This window comes from Lemur catta, chromosome 10 (assembly GCF_020740605.2).
Source record: "Lemur catta isolate mLemCat1 chromosome 10, mLemCat1.pri, whole genome shotgun sequence".
In the NCBI taxonomy this organism is placed as follows: domain Eukaryota; kingdom Metazoa; phylum Chordata; class Mammalia; order Primates; family Lemuridae; genus Lemur; species Lemur catta.
Window position 1 is genome coordinate 8543464 of NC_059137.1, and position 17704 is coordinate 8561167.

Here is a 17704-nt window from a genome sequence, read left to right on the forward strand (position 1 = left end):
CACGGTGTCTATATTGTTAATATCTCCGTCTTAGCTCAAACTGCCCAGTTTACCAGCTGTTGTCTTTCTTCTTGGGCTTCAGGACCCAGGAGTGTTCAGAGAGGAGGATGAGACTCTCTGAGGGAATTCTACAAGAAAATTCTGGGAAAAAAAAACCAAAGAAAACAAATATGGAAGTACAGAAGTGGGGATGAGTGCAGCACAGTTTGTCAAAGATTCTGCTGCAAGAGTATAAGCTCCAGTCTTTTTTTTTTAACCCAACTGTGGCACAGACCCTCAACCAAGACCTCCAAGAATTCCTACAGATAGGGTATTCTGGTAATTCCCCTCCCTCTTTTGGCTCCCTTTAAAAAAACGTCATTTTGTTCGGGTATTAGAGGAGATCCCTTGATCTCAGGGGAGGTAGACCTTCACCTCAGCTGAAATGGATGATTCAATTGGCTCAAACTATTCCTGGTAATGTCTTTCTTATTAGCTAGTAATTGGACTAGGTAGGCATGGTCATGTGACCAACTTTTTGTCAATAATAAGTAGAAATCATTGAGAATTCTGAGGTTTTTCTTTTGATAATTAATTAAGACAGGGTCTTGCTTTGTTGCCCAGGCTGGAATGTGGGCTCAAGTGATCCTCCCACCTCAACCTCCCAATGAAAAAGTAATTTTTACAGATTCCACTAGGACTTCTAGTTAAATATGCTCCTTAAGTGCTTTGCCACATTTATTTTCTTGCTGCTTCTAAGTGGAACTGAAGCTTGGAAGTTCAGCCACTATCTTGCCTATGAAGTGAGAAGCAAATGCTAAGTCTGGAAAATCAGGAAGATTGAGAGAGAGAGAGCCTTGGTCCCATGACATTAGGCTACAGTCCCAGATTTGGACTGCTTACTCTTAGACATTTTATTGCTCAAGCCAAATGAACTTCTTACTTGGACTTTGTTTCCAGCAATAATGAGGACTATATATATATATCCAAATATTACTGCAACAAAATATACAAAATTACTAGGAGAAATGTTGAAATATCCTTTCAGATGTATGGGTAAGCTCACAAGAAAGTCAGGAAAATTATCTGAGGCTAGAAGAAAAGCAGGAACAGAAAACTAGGAAGTTAGAGTTGATGTTCAGAAGTTATGCACAGGTACAGCCTGCATCTGTTTTGATTGGTTAGTGCATGTGCTATATGTCAAATATTGTGAAAATCATCTCTGGAGATAAGTAAACACTGATACTGCTACCAGCTATAGGGGCATTTACCTGGGTCCAGGCAGGATAAGAGCCAAATTGCAACATCAGGTTGGGACCCAAGGGGAAATAATATTCTTAGGGGAAGGATAATGGAGGTTGGGGGATTGGCCATGCAGAGGTGGACAGCAAGGTAAGTTGTCTCTCTTTGCCTTGGCTATGAGTGGAGGAAGAAAACATTCCTCCAGAGGATTCATGGCCAAAGTCTGGCCATCACATGTCCACACAATTTGCATGGTCCAAAAGCCCATAAGCTGAACATCTTAATTTAAAATGGACCTGGATGGGTAGTGCCTATGGGACTTGGCCAAAGCAAACACAAATCCTCTCTGGAAGAACTCACTGTCAACCCAGGTCTCAAAGAATTCCCAAAGATAGGGTACTAAACAAATATTAACTCACAATCAGAAACCATAAAACCCAGGAGGACATACGCAGAGAAGACAAGCAGCAGAGGCAGATCCACAACTACTTTAGATATTAGACATTTTAGAACCAGATCATAAAATAAGCATGTTTTAGAAAACAAAGTGGGGACTAAAAGCACAAGTGAGAGCAAAGATACTCTTGAAAATTACCAGGCAAATGTGAAAGGGATCCACATAAGTGTTTCAGATATGCCTATTATAATAGTTTAAATGTGTGGCTCATTGGAAGGGTTAAATTCCAACTGAGGTACAGCTGAAGAGAGGTTGATTCATGAACTGGAAGGTAGATATGAAGAAAATAACCTAAAAGGTGACCCAGAGAGCCAGGGAAATGGAAAAGAATGAGAAGGTCCAGCATATGCCTATCACTCATGTTTACAGGAGACAGTAAAATGAATCTGGGCAAAACAATTATTAAATAATGATGGCTGAGAATTTTCCAGAATTAATGAAAGATAAGAATCCTCTGAAAGCACAATGAATCCCAAGCAGGACAAGATAAAAAGAAAACCTAGATCCATTCTGGTGAAACTCTGGAACACTGAAGATATGATATTAAAAGCAGATGAAGAGGAAAATCAGATAATCTATGCTAGAATGACAATGATACCAACTCCTGACCTACCAATAACAATAATGGGAGAGCTGATAATAATAGCATGAAATAATACCATTAATGAAGCAATAACATTAATGTGATGAGAGAATAACTGTTTACCTAGAATTATATATTTAGCAATATCATCTTTCAAGAATGAAAACACAATACTTTTCAGATCAACAAAAACTGAGAGTTACTACCAACAGAACTTAATTAAAGGATCTTCTAGAAGATATATTTCAGGAAGAAATAAAATTATCCCAGGAGGAAGATCTGAGGGAAAATAAGGACTGGTGAGCAAATAAAATGGCAAACATGGGTAGATATAAACAACAATCAAGGGCAGAAACCAACAATAACAATAGTTTGTGCAATTTAAAAAGGCAAAGCCAAAATAATGGAACAATAGTATATGAAGTGTAAAAGGTTTATTGAAATTAAGGTATTATAAAAGTATGTGTCAGTTATCTGTTGTATAACAGATATAAAACCTCAGAGGCATGTAACTATGTTTATTGCTGACACATCTGGAGTCTGCCAGGAGTGGGTCAGGAAGCACTGCTCAGCTTGGCTAGGCTTGCTCATATGACTGGGATATCTGGGATGGCCTTGGCTGGGAGCCTTAACTCTGCTCCATGGGCCTCTCATTCACCAGCTTGGTAGCCTGGGCAAGTTCTCGTAGCAATGGCAGAGTGCAAAAGGAAATGCATCAGCACATTTTTCTACACTCTTCTTACATCTGATTGGCCAGAGCAAGTGACATGGCTGATTGTAGTAGGAGGGAGCCAAGAGGGTTTATGGCAAAAGGTTTGTGTATAGAAAGTGGTGAAGAATTGAAGTTATTAGAGTTCAATCAATCCAAGGTCCTTCCATTGTCCATAAAAATACTGACTAATTTTAGACTTTTAATTAAATATGAAAATTAAAACTTTCAGAGTTACCATTGAAATAATAAAAATAGAGTTCTAAGCTAAGGCAGAAGGAAAATTGCAGAATTTTTTTAAAAGAAGGGAAGACAGAAAAGAAGGAAATAATGGCAGTAAGAGAACATAAAAAGGGGAAAAAATACCAAGTACAAAATAAAATGGAAAAATTCAAATGTATCAGTAATCACAATAAATATGTTTTAAAAACCCTAAACCTTCTAGTTAAAATACAGATAGTAATGTTAGGTAGATAGGATCTCTGGCTCTTCTCAGGACAAGGGCTCCCTGCTTTGATGCTGTCTCAAGCAATTGCTCCACCTGGGAAGAAGGCTAAGGCCGAGCACTGCATTTGCTGTTGCCCCATCCTTAATCCTATCCGGAGAAACTGCTACACCTGGGGAAGGAGGGCATACTTTATTAATCCAGGAATTCCCCAGCCTAGGCATGGTAGGATTTAGAAACTGACCTAGAATAACCTAAGGGTAATTTTTATTTATGCCATTAGCTTGAATCTGCATTGTGGTTCACCAACCCCCCTCCCCCAGGTGGGCTTTTGGAGAGAGAGCTCGTATACAAAATTTTGAGGACACCTGTTGATCATTTGCTAACATCCCACACCTTCCGAGAGCCCACTCCCAGACTGGGCTAATAAAAGGAAACAATCCGAGAATTGAGAGACGGACAGAGACACTTGTGGAGACAGATCTGTTTTATTTTACAATAAAGAGCTGCTTGTGTGAAACTGCTTCCTGCCTGAGGTTATTCTGTTGGTTGCATTGGCCCTGCTGGTGATTTTAACAAGCAAGGAGTCAGAAGACCAGGATAATATTAACAGTCTGGACTTGACACTTTAGTGTTTCTGGTCATTCTTCAGCCAAGAGCACACCAAGAACCAAGGGCAGACTGCCACCCTGACGGTAACATGAGACTTCTTAAAAAAATCAAGATATACACTGTTTAACCACAAACATAAAGAAAATTTGAAGTAAAAGAAAGGTAAAAGGCTGGGCATGGTGGCTCATGCCTGTAATTCTAGCTACTTGGAAGACTGAGGCAGGAAGATCACTTGAGCCCAGGAGTTTGAGATTGCGGTGAGCAATGATGACATCTCTGCACTCTAGCCCGGATGACAGAGGAAGACGCTGTCTCAAAAAAGACTATGCAGGTTAGCTTATATAAACATTGGATAGACTGTAAAGCAAAAGCTTTGCTAGAAATATTGTGCTGGAATGTATTATTGTTCCCAATAATGTGCTGACTGTCCCTGTGAGAGGCCTTACTTCCCACCCCATGGATGTCACCAAAATGTGAGTGAAGTTATGTGTGCACTCTTGAGCAGAGCTTTAAGAACCATTGCTCTTTCCTTCTGACACAAGAAGAGCACATCCAGATGGGATCGATTGTTGCTCCTGCCTGGGTCCCTGAATGAAGACAGCATAGAACAAAGAATGGGTAGTGCCACAAGTGACCCACGAAGGACTTATAACATGTGAGAACTTAATCCTATTGTTGTAAGCCACCGAGATTTTGAAGGTAGGTGTGGCAAGATGGCTTTCTTTGACTAATATAATATGAAACATGCATCACTTCCAGGTGGGCACTTTAAGAGCAAGTCCATGATTCATGCTACCATGCTGTTACAGCAGCCTAACTTAGCAAAAGATGACTAATACAAATAGGTGATTTTATAATGAGAAAAGGTTCAACTCACCAGGGGTACGTAATAATTCTAAATTGTATCCATATAATATAGCTTTAAACTATGTATAGAGTAAACATTGACAGAACTATAGGAAAAAATAGGGAAATTCTCTATCATAGTGGAGATTGTGGAACCCATTAGTTGTCATGGTTTGCGTGTATGTATCCCTCCAACATTCATATGTTGAAACCTAATCACCAAGGTGCTGGTATTAGCAGGCGGGGCTTTGGGGAAGATGTTAGGTCATAAGGGCCCCACCCTTGTGAATGGCATTAATGACCTTATAAAAGAAGTTCAGGGAAGCTCTTCACAACTTTTTTTTTTTTTTTTTTGAGAGAGAGAGTCTCGCTCTGTTGCCCGGGCTAGAGTGAGTGCCGTGGCATCAGCCTAGCTCACAGCAACCTCAAACTCCTGGGCTTAAGCGATCCTACTGCCTCAGCCTCCCGAGTAGCTGGGACTACAGGCATATGCCACCATGCCCGGCTAATTTTTTCTATATATATTTTTAGTTGTCCAGATAATTTTTATTTCTATTTTTAATAGAGATGGAGTCTCGCTCAGGCTGGTCTCGAACTCCTGACCTCGAGTGATCCACCCGCCTCGGCCTCCCAGAGGGCTAGGATTACAGGCATGAGCCACCGTGCCCAGCCACTCTTCACAGTTTTTTGCCCTTTTTCTCCTTCCACCCTCCTGCCATGCGAGGACAGAGCATTCAAGGTGACTTGATCTTGGACTTTCCTGTCTCCATAACTACGAGCAATAAATTTATGCTATTTATAAAATACCCAGTATCACATGTTTCATTATAACAGTACAAATGGACTAAGACAGGACACATATATAGAACTCTGCATACAAGAATTGGAGAATGTATATCATTTTTAGAACATTTATAAAACTTGCATGCTAGGCCATAAAGCAAATTTCAAAGAAATGGAATCATATAGACTGTGTCTCTAACCTCAGTGAAATTAAGGAATTGATGACAAAAAATAAGTCAAAAATATTCTCTGTTGGCCGGGCACGGTGACTCACGCCTGTAATCCTAGCACTCTGGGAGGCCGAGGCGGGTGGATTGCTCGAGGTCAGGAGTTCGAGACCAGCCTGAGCAAGAGCAAGACCCTCGTCTCTACTAAAAATAGAAAGAAATTATCTGGCCAACTAAAATATGTATATAGGAAAAATTAGCCGGGCATGGTGGCACATGCCTGTAGTCCCAGCTACTTGGGAGGCTGAGGCAGTAGAATTGCTTAAGCCCAGGAGTTTGAGGTTGCTGTGAGCTAGGCTGACGCCACGGCACTCACTCTAGCCCAGGCAACAGAGCGAGACTCTGTCTCAAAAAAAAAAGAAAAAAAATTCTCTGTTAACAACACATATGGAAAGAATAGGTTAGAAAAAGATCATAATGAAAATTTTAAAATATTTATAATTGAATGCTAATGGAAATACTATATTCCAAATCTGTGTTGTCAGAAGAAGAGTTTTAAGAGGGAAAGTTATATCCTCCAAGTCTCATATAAGAGGAAGGATGTAAGTTAATGAATTAATTACTTAAAAGGTTAGAAAAAGGAAACAAAGTAAACTCAAGGAAAGTGAAAGGAAGGACATAAGAAAGACAAGATCATATATTCATTAGATATAAAATTAGATAGATTCAATAAGGAAGATCAATAGAGCCTAAAGTTAGTTTTTTGAAAAGACTAATATACTGACAGATACTGGCAAAATTGATAATATATATATCAAAGGTATCTCTCTGTAAATCTGTATCTATCCATATCTATCTATCTGTTGAGAAAGAATAAACAAACTCCTTATTTAAGCCACTATTTTGGAGATTTTCTCTTACTTTCAGCCAAATGTATTTCCAACTGATAAACCAATCATAACAGAAAATAAAAGATTGTGTTTTACACCTATGACCATCTTCTAAGGAGGGTAGAATTTGCTAGAGGGAATAATCTTAGGAAGGCTATTCTGTGTAATAGCAATGTGTTTTTGAAATGCAAACCTCAGCCCAGAGCTGTCTGAGACTAGAAGCTGCAGAGGCAAAAGGCAAGTGTATCAGTTAGCCATTGTTAAATAATAACAACTCCAAACTTGGTGGATTAAAGTAGCAACAATGTATTCTTTCTCTTTAAACTGCATCTCTAGCTGAGCATGCTTCTCTCTGCGCAGTTCGAGGCTACAATGAGCCACCATCACTGCCACTGCACTGCAGCTTGAGTCACAGAGTGATCAATCAGGGTATAAGAATACATATTTTTAACTTCCACACAAAGCTATGCAGTATCTTATTTGTCCTTAAACATTTGCTGCTGTGTATTTTTTTTTTGGTCTTGCCACTTTTGAAGGACACACTGGCTTTCTTCCACGTGGCCTCTCCCTAAGATCCTCTCTGCCTCCCCACCCCTGTGTCCTGAGAGGCTGACTTTTATGGGCTCCTCTGTCTGCTGGCTTCCAGCTGGTGTGGCCTCTAGGAGCCCCAGAGGAGATTGAAGCGAGGAGAGTTGCACTTGGAGGCTTATTTCCCTTCCCATGGAGTCAGCATGGGCTGGCTGCAGCCCTGGACCACAGCCTCGGCTCAATCAGTCACTCTCTCTCTCCAGGCCCCTCCCTGCATCCCTTCTGACTTAGGGTGGTAACAGCTCCCCAGTGTTAGCAGTGCTTGGGGTACTGAATCATTCATTGCCAGTTGTTTTCCCTAAATTCTGGCCATACGTTTATAAATAATCCCATTACTAAACTTTCCTCAATTACCCAGCTTCAGTGTGCCATCTGTTTCCTGCTGGCACCCTGAATGATGTCTATGGAGTCAGGAGATGTTTTTTTACCCAAAGAAAAAGCAATAGCTCACATGCACCAACACACAGGTTTCTTTTCTTTTTTCTTTTTCTTTCTTTTTGGAAACAGGGTCTCACTCTATTGCCCAGGCTAGAGTGCAGTGGTGTCATCATAGCTGGCTGCAACCTCCAACTCTGAGGCTCAAGCGATCCTCCTGCCTCAGCCTCCCAAGTACCTGGGACTATAGACATGCACCACCATGCCCAGCTAATTTTTAATTTTTTTAGAGACAGGGTCTCACTATTGCCCAGGCTGGTCTTGAACTCCTGGCCTCAAGTGATCTTCTCACCTGCGCCTCCCGAAGTGCTAGGATTACAGGTGTGAGCCACTGTACCCAGCCAACAAACAGGCTTTGAATGTGAGGGAGGCAGTGGGGAATGGTAGAGATTGTGACAAATGGAAAGCACATGACCTTTCGTACGCCAGCCTTTTGTTGCCATGACAACAACAGTCCAGCATCATCAGTTCTTCCCATTTTTCAAGAATGGCAAAACATCCAGATTTTTAAGTGAGATCTCCTGATTTTTAAATGTTGGCTCAAATTTTTTGAAATCATAGTGTGAGCCAAGCAAACAATCAGGTGGCAGAACTTGGTCCTTGGATTGCCAGTTTTCAGTCTCTGCTCTCAGCACACAGTCTGCAGCCAAGCCCCAAACCCTACATGGTAAGAGGAGCCTACAAGAAGGATCATTGGTGTGTAGGCCATTGGTGAGACCCTCAGGGCCCTGCAGGTGTAGTGGAATGCCCTGGCTGTGCCACCTCTTCCACAAAGGCTCAGTGGCAGAACCCGCAAACTCATGTTCCACCGACGCTGCTCTGGAGCCTGCAGCCTTGCTGTGCCTGCCTGGTCCATCATGTCTAACATGGGTGTCAGCAGAAAGTAAATTAAATCCACAAGGCTGCAATTTGCAAACAAAACATTCTGTGGCAGTAACTAAACAGAGCATTATGTTTTAATCGGGTTTTTAAAATGTTTTAAAAATCATTTTATTGTGCAGAAGCTGGTATCCTAAGAGCTATAATTCCTTAACTAACAGTATGCTAATGCAATGCCCTCTGAATGTTCTTACCAGCTGGGGCATTTGTCTTGATGCTCTTAAACCTATGTACTTTCAGCGTGGAAGCACTGTACTGCCTTCCCAGCACTCACATGAGGAACCCCAGCACTGACTTCTCTAGAGGGGCTGCCTTTTGCCCTGGCTTTGAGAGAGACACAAAACAATTCATCTTTCCTTGATTTTATTTGTCTGTTTGTTTGTATATGTATGATGCATGCATGCATACATGTGTTTAATTATTTAACAAACACTTGTATACTGCTATCTATGCATTTTGCAAACATTAGCCCAGTGAATTCTCCTACTCTTATTCTTATCTCTGTTTTTACAGATGAACAGATTGACGCACAGAGGGGTGAAGTAACTTACTGAGGGTCACACAGCTGGTAAGTGATGGAGATGGGAGCCTGGCTCCCCAATCTGTACTTTAAGCTGCCTTGCCTCTAACAATTTGCCTCTTCTTTCTGCCTCCAGCCCAGCTCATCCATCTTTCTACACTGTCTCCTGCCATTCCTTTCCGGTCCTCCAGATAGTCATTTGTTTCTTTGTTTTATGAACATTGAGTGTCTGTTGTGTGCCAGGCCCTGTGCTAAATGCTGGAGACCTCACACTGAGCTGCTCCGACATGGTCCCTTCTAGGTGGGGCTCACAGTCTAGGAAGGGAAACAGTCTAGTAGGCAGGTACCACTGTCCCCTGAGATAAAGGAAGCACAGCCAGCCTCACGGAGGCCTATGAATACTGCATTGGAGTGAACAAGATGCCCCTTGCTCCAGGCACCTTACTGCCATTCATAGGAAGAATTGTATAAAGATGTGCATCCGTGATGACTATGAGTGTGAACTGTGCCCTCGGAGTTGTGTGTGACTTCCGCAACCCTACGAGGTGGATCTCATAAAGTCAGCCACGGGAGGCTGGAGGAGGGGCTGGTCCAAGTTTGGAGGAAGGGCCAGAGAGGTTTCCTGCAGGTAGCTGAGATCCAAGGAGTAGGAATGAGTGGGTGAGAAGAGGAGTGGGGAGCATGTTCCGGGCAGGGGACAGCATGTGAGAAGAGCCGTGGCAGCTGGACTGTGTTTCTCAGAGTGCCCTTCACACGTGGTTGTGGGACTGAGTTGGCATCAGCAGAAATTAGCATCTGATTAGGAAGGAGGAGATGAGGCAGTGGCCTTGGTTTTATGCTCAGTCAGGTGCTGTTGCCGCTTACACATTCAGGCACAGGGTCAACCGACTTAGAAAAACCACCCACCCACATTCCATGGTCTAAAGTCAAACCCCAATGTCAAATCCCTTAAAAACCATCCTGAGGGGTTCTCTGAGCAGAGTGACCAACAGAAGACTAACGAGGGATTGGGCTGGAGTATAGGCAGGGGCTAGATCGTAAAGGGTCCTGTGGGCCCCAGGGAGCTGCCGAAGGTTGTTTTTTTTTTTTAAAGATTGAGATATAATTCCACATACCGTAAGCTTCACCCTTCTAAAGTGTACAGTTCAGTGGTTTTTAGCATATTCATAAAGTTGTACAACCATCACCACTACCTAATTCCAGAACACGTTCATCATCCCTAAAGAAATCCCGTGCCCGTCAGCAGTCACTGCCTGTTCCTCCGGCCCACGAGCCCCTGGAAAGCACTTCTCTACTTCCTGTCTCTTTCATTTGCCCATCCTGGACTTTCTTATAAATGGAATCGCACCTTGTGTCTGGCTTCTTCCACTTAGCATGTTTCTAAGGTTTATCCCTGTTACATGTGTCAGTACTTTATTTTCCTAGCTGAATGTTAATAATATCTCAGACATTTGGGTAATTTCCAGACTTTTGGCTACTATGAATAATGCTGCTATGAATATTCATGTACAAGTTTTTGTGTGGACAGCATATGTTTTCAAATTTCTTGAATATATATCTAGATGTGAACTTGCTGGCTCATATGGTAACTGCATGTTTAACTTTTTGAGGAACTGCCAAACTGTTTTATACAAGCAATGTATAAGCATTCTGATTTCTCCACATCCTTGTCAACACTTGTTATTGTCCGTATTTTTTGCTATAGCCACCCTAGCAGGTGTAAAATGTCACATTGTGGTTTTTATTTGCATTTCCCTAGTGACCAATGATGTTGAGAATCTTTTCATATGCTTATTGGGTATTTGTATATATTTGGAGAAATATCTATTCAGATCCTATGATCATTTTAAAATTGGTTTATTTGCATTTTTATTGTCGAGTTATAGTAATTCTTTATGTATTTTGGATAATAGACCCTTATATATGATTTGCAAATACATTTACCTTCTCAGTAGTGTCTGCTGAAGCACAAAATTTTTACTTTTGATGAAGTCCAGTGTATCTATTTTGCTTTGGGTTGCTTATGCTTTGGTGCTTTATATAAAAAACTATTGCCTAATCCAAGGTCACAAAGATTTACACCTACATTTTCTTCTGAAAGTTTGGTAGTTTTAGCTCTTACATTTAGATCTTTGATCAATTTTGGGTTAATTTTTGTTTGTGGTGTGAGGTAAGATCCAACTCCATTCTTTCGTATTTGGTACCCAGTTGTGTCAGCATCATTTGTTGAAAAATCTCAACTTTCTTCCATTGAATCATTTTGGTGCCCTTGAAAATCAATTGACCAAAAATGTGTGGGTTTGTTTCTGGACTCTAAGTTCTATCCCTGTGCCAGCGACTGAGCAGCGGCACACCCACTTTGTGTTTTAAGACGTAAAGGGGAGAGACTGGTACAGAGCCGTGATGGCAGTGGTCCATGTGAGAGATGTTTAAGATGGTGGCTGTGGACATTTAGAGGAAGGGGCAGATTTGAGGGCTACTTAAGAGAAAGAATTAGCAGGACCTGGTGACTCTTGAACGTGGGAGTGAGGGAGCAAGAGCACAGGGTGGCTTTCCGAGTTTTGGCATTGGTGACGGGGTCAGCTGGTGGAGGCTGCTGCCACTCACTGCAGGAGACACTGGGTAAGAAGTTCAGGGCAGGGGGATGAGTTTACTTTTTTCTTTTTTGACATAGCGTCTGGCTCTGTTGCCTGGGCTAGAGTGCTGTGGCATCAGCCTAGCTCACAGCAACCTCAAACTCCTGGGCTCAAGCGATCCTCCTGCCTCAGCCTCCCAAGTAGCTGGGACTATAGGTGCGTGCCACGATGCCAGGCTAATTTTTCTATTTTCAGTAGAGACGGGGTCTCACTCTTGCTCAGGCTGGTCTTGGACTCCTAAGCTCAAGCAATCCTCCCACCTTGGCCTCCCAGAGTGCTGGGATTACAAGTGTGGGCCACCGTGCCTGGCCAACGGGGATGAGTTTAGTTTGGGGCATGCTAAGGTTGAGGTGGTGGTAGGATATCCGAATGGCCGTGTCCGGGAGGTGGTTGGGTATGAGTTCTGGGTTCAGGGAGCAGACTGATCTGAGGGCAGAGATGTGGGACTCATCTGCACACAGGTGACTGGGGAGGCAGAGGATTTCAGGAACAGCACAAAGGAGTGGCCACATGGACCCTGATTAAGGAACCAAGAATGGGGCATAGAAGGAGGAAGAGGAGCCACTCACTTCCCCTTGGATCTCTAATTCCTGATTCCAGGTCCTACTGGGCCCTGGTGCCATTTCTGCTTTTCAGTTTTAAAACATTGAATCCCCACTCCTGGACCTTGGCCAATTCAATTGGATTTCTGCTTTTTTGCAACCAGAACATTCTAATGGATCTGGCTCCCCTACCTCCTGGTTCTCCACTTGCCCCTGATGTGGCGTCCAGTGAGGCCAGGTTCTGACATGACCTGCGCAGGGAAGACATAACTGGGCCCCTCGTAAGGCCAAAGGGATAAATAAGGGTGAAGGCTGGGTCTGGACAGTCCTTTCGCAGAGCTGTCCCCTGAGCAGCCTGAGGAGGGACTTGCAGCCGAGGAGAGGGTGCAACTCTGGCTTCCTGGGCCTCCCCACTCTCTCGCCTGGAGAAGGGGGACAAGCTCCCTGGCTGGCATTCTAGATTCTCTACAGTCTTGTTCTGCCCCATCTCCAGGTACACCCCGCCTCCCTTCACCTTCAAGCTTCCAAACCCCCAGTCCCATTCCCCACCCCAAGCCCCAGTCATACAACTTCCTCTTGCTTCCAGTAGGGGCTGTAGCACAGTGGGCTCTGGAAATTCCCTATTTGGGTTCAAATCCCAACCCTACCTCCTGTGAATTATATACCCGTGGGCAAAGGACTTAATCTCTGAGCCTCAGTTGCCTCAGCTGTAAAATGGGATAATAATACTAGTCTCAGGGGAATGTTGTAGGGACTCAGTGAAAATGCACAAAAAGCCTTTAGTTCAGTGCCCAGTGTCTAAAGTACACTCTGTAAACGTCAGGTGGGGAGGAGGAGGGAGCCAGGGACGGAAGAGCCACCACGGTTCCAGATAGCTCTGCAGTTCCCGGTTCCAGATCCCCCTTGAGACCTGCACGCGCTTTGTACTGTTGCGCATGGTGGAGGTGGAGGCCCATTCCTCTTTTTCCCTACGGATACCCAGTTGTTCCAAAATTACTTATCGAAGCCTCTCCTTTCCCCGCTGCTCCGTGGGCCACCTCTGCCACATATCGGATGTCTGTGTGTGAGGGTCTGTTTCTGGGCTCCCCTTCCCTCTCTGGTCTTTGTCTCTCCTCGTGCTGACGCCGTATTGTCATTACGAGAGCTTCGTGATGAGCGGGTCCTGACACCTGCTGCCTGCTGTTCTCCAGAGCTACTCGGTTATTCTTGGCCAGAAAAATGGACGTCGGATCTCGCCACTCCCAGCCTAGACTCCTCCGAGGGCTCATGGAGGGGAACTAAGGTCGGGAAAGCAGCGAGGCCTTAGGAGGGGCTGGGACAGGCCCGGGAGCTGCCGGCACCCAGGCCGTACTTTCTCTGCGCCACGGCTTTGCTCCGCCAGCCTCCCCTCACCCTCGAGGCTTTATGTCACAGATCAGAGGGGCCCTCTGGCTCTTTATGTGAGAGTCACTGTTTACTCAGAGTCCCCGCAAGAGACGGGCAGCCGGGAATGACCCAGCGAGCGAGGGGGGATGTGTGTGGGAGGAGACGGTGGCTGCTCGGGCTTCGATCTTTGGGTCTCTGCACACTGCCCGTTACTGTGAGTGAGCAAACCGGCCTTCACTGGTCCCGGTTCTTCTGCACCCCACTGTCTGCACCCTTTGCCACGTAACTTCGTGGCCCTTCCCACTGAAGGTGGAGAAGGCTCCCCACCCTTGACTGCTCTTGGCCAACGAGACGTGGGTGGGAGAGGCCTGAGCCTTGTCTCAGTGAATGCCAGCTCCAGATGCAGAAATGGGAGTCACTGAATACATCACAACTCCCATCTTGTCTATTCCCAAGGCCTCTGGACCTGACTCCCAGCTTCTGTCTCCCACATCCACCCACTTATCTCCACTCCTGCCTCTCTGCCCTAGTTCAGGACACCTCCACTCCCATCTGTCACCTGACTCCAGCAGTAGCCTCCTAACAGGTCATCCTGCCTCCAGCCTCCGGTGGGTGCTTCATGTGCAGCCGAGGAGTGTGTTCACTCTCCTCCCACTTCTCCTTGCTCGTGGCTCTGAGGCCGAAGTCTAGTCTTTCCATGTTTAGTTTCTGGAAGGTGCCGAGCGTGCTCCCAGCTTATGACACTTTCACCCGCTGCTCCCTTTGCCTGGGATGCTCCTCCCAGTTGCTTCCTCTTCCCTGAGCTCCTCCTCCTCTTCTTTTCAGGTTTTGCTATGGATGCCACTTCTTCTGGAAAGCTTCTCTGACCCCTCTGTCTTGGTTTGCTGCCCTTCCTCTTTTCTCCCGGGGCACCCTGCCCTCGCCCTAGCACAGTGCTTTTTCGTTCATCCCACAGATATTTATGTTGTACCTACTATGTGCCAGGCCCTGTGCAACAGTAAACAAAACAGGCATGTTCCCTGCCTACTAAGAATTTACATTCTAGTTGGGAAGATAATTTAACAAAAGGGGGCAGATAAAAACAGCTGTTGAAAGTAGCAATATATTCTATGAAGATGAAAAACAAGGGACTAGGATAAAAAATGGCAGGGCAGGTCTTTAGAGAGAGTGGTCAGGAAAGGACTCTGTGAGGTGTTCCCATGGCATGGAGAATTTTTAATTAGAGGAGAAATGAAAGACATGGCACTGCAGACTGGGGAACAGCCTCTGCAAAGGGGGCTGAGGTCAGAAAGAACTTGGTGTGTTTGAGAAAATGAGAGGCACATGTGGCTGGAGTTTGGGCTTGCAGAGGGGGAGAAGGGGTATGAGAGGATCCCAGCCTCATCTAGAGTGTACAGGGCCTTCTCGAATATGGCAAGGAGCTTAGAATTTATTTTCTAGACAATGGAAGCCATCAAGATTTCCAGCAAGTGATAATTGTGACCTGATTCACAACGTTTTGTTTGAGACCGGGTCTCACTCTGTCACCTGGACTAGAGTGCAGTGGTGTCATCATAGCTCACTGCAACCTCAATCTCCTGAGCTCAAACGATCCTCCTGCCTGAGCCTCCAGAGTAGCTGGGACTACAGGCATGTGCCACCATGCCTGGCTAGTTTTTCTATTTTTGGTAGAGACGGGGTCTCACTATGTTGCCCAGGCTGGTCTTGAACTCCTGACCTCAAGCAATCCTCCCGCCTCAGCCTCCCAAGTGCTGGGATTATAGGTGTGACCCAATGCACCCAGCCTGATTCACGTCTTAAGATCAGACTGGTTACTGTGTGAAGAATGGATTGTAGAGAATGAAGGAATCGTGGGGATCCTGGTGGGAAATTTTGCAGAGGTCCAGGGAGAGGTGAATGTGGCTTGGAAGGAGGGGTAACAATGATGGGACAAAGGTGAGGGTCTGTGGTGTGTTCTGGAAGTCAGGAGGGTAGGCCTTGCAGGACTGACTACGGGGTGAGGGAAGTTCAAGAAAGTTCTCCAGCTTTGGGGTTCACTCGGCCTGAGTGTTTTCATCTGTGAAATGGGCACAACAAAACAGCCACAGTACCTGCGTGGAGATAATGAATGCACACGGTGAACACGCAGCCACAGGCCACCAGGGTTGCAATGCACATCTGGGTTATCACACAGGATCACATCCCCCAAGATTCGAGTCTGAGTCTGATTTCTCCCTCGACTCTAGGGAATAATAGAGCGAACAATTTAAAAGCCTAAATTATGTTTCTAAAGTGTTTCTGGAAGCACCAGGCCTGATTTTCTTTGATCCCCTCCTCTTGCCCTCTGCCCAGAACTCAATTGGTCTCCAGTGAGCCTCTGGGGCAGCTGCAGTTCAGAGCATGGTCAGCAGATGGCACTAGAAGCTAAGGGAAGACCCCCCTCCTCCTTACTCCCACCCCAGCCCTCTGCGGTGGCCTTGACCATCCTTCCCTCTGGATTTGCAGAGCCAAGTGCAGCTCCCAGGCTGCCCTTGCAGCAGGGGTGAGGGGTCTGAAGCCGAGACCTCCGAAGCCCTCTGGGAACACAGACCCATTTTGGAGAAGCAGAGAGCTGGAGACCCGGCTGGGAGCCCTGCATGGGGCCTTACACCTTGGAGACCTTCAGACCTACTCCCCGGCCTCCCTCCCAGGAAATCACTTTATAAATAGGGCAGGAGGGTCCCAAGTGAGAGGGAGGTTTTCATCAGAAGAGCCACTTCAGCTGTGAACAAGGAACTATGAAACCTCTTAGAGCAGCCTGTGACCTCCCTGTCCATCCTGTGTAAAATATGAAATAAGAGTTTTAATTACCAAGCTTGGAAGGCAGCCGACATGTTTAATATTTAATGTTTCCAATGCTTGTGCCCCAGGCGTGCCAGTACTGACAGAATCAGGGTTTCCCTTGGGCTGGCTCTAAATGTGCTTGGAGAAGGGCCAGGCAGTGCCTTCCCCAGCACCTGGGAGCCTCCTGCAGCCCAGCCTGGGCCCAGGCCTGACCCGGGCCTCCCACTCCCTGAGGGACCCCTGCCAAGGGGGCCTGGTCTCCCACTCTGTGACCTGGACCTGGAGCCTCCATGAAGGCATCTAGTGCTAGACTCAGCCCAGGGTCCTGGCAGAGGATGGGAGTCGATGAAGTCAGGCAGCCTGAGAAGACAGAAACGAATAGAAGAGTCCAGAAAGATGGGCCTGAGTTTGGATTCTGTTTTCCTGCAAGTTACTCAGCCTCTTTGGGTATCACTTTCATTATTCATAAGGTAGAGAATGTGTTTCCTATGTTGTAGGTTGTTAATAATAATAGATCGCCATTTTTTAGGCTTAGCATGTGCCTAGAACCCTACTGAGCACTTCATGTGTACTGTGTCCGTGTCATTTACAACAGCCTGCCAGTGGCTAAGCTGGAACTCGAACCCAGGACATTCTGACTCCAGAGCCTAAACTCTGAAAGCCTATATGCAAAAGCACCAGAGCTTTGGAGCTTGAAGGGGACACTGCCACCCAGCACCAGACCCTAGTTTGTCCTATGCCACAGTGACCCATCCTGCCTCACAGACAACCAAGAAGATGCTAACTCAGGCTCAGGACAGCAGCCCAGATGAAATCACCCACACAGCTGTTGTTCATTGGACATCTCTACTTCCTAGAGAGAGGTGGTGGGCACTCAAGCTGCATTTGATTGGCTGATTGTCACCCTAAGTCTGGGTGGAGTTCTTGGGGCCACCTTGGGGTTGGCCGTGCACCTTGGTTTGTCTTTAGATTCATGCACCATCCCTTGTCCAGCTGGCTTTGGCCAAGTTAGTGCCTGTGTCACCTCCCTAACAGAGCACAGTGTGTGGATGTTAGCGAGTGATGGCATGTGGGGAGGTACATCAGCAGTTGGAGCCACTTGTCTTAAAAGGTAACCGCATACCTTGTATATAGGATACCTCACCAATCCTCACTGCAGCACATCCAGGAGAGACAGCTAGGATGGAAAAGGAGAGGGAAGTGATGGTGATGTTCATTTTATAA

General features: G+C 45.5%; 1 long non-coding RNA gene across 1 annotated transcript in view; it reads left to right on the top strand.

The window, feature by feature from the left end:
- Positions 1-17704, top strand: part of LOC123646239 — a 35968-nt gene that overhangs the window by 516 nt on the left and 17748 nt on the right. The window contains exon 2 of the long non-coding RNA XR_006737835.1: positions 9129-9183. This is a non-coding gene — a long non-coding RNA (uncharacterized LOC123646239). The remainder of the gene's footprint in view (positions 1-9128; positions 9184-17704) is intronic.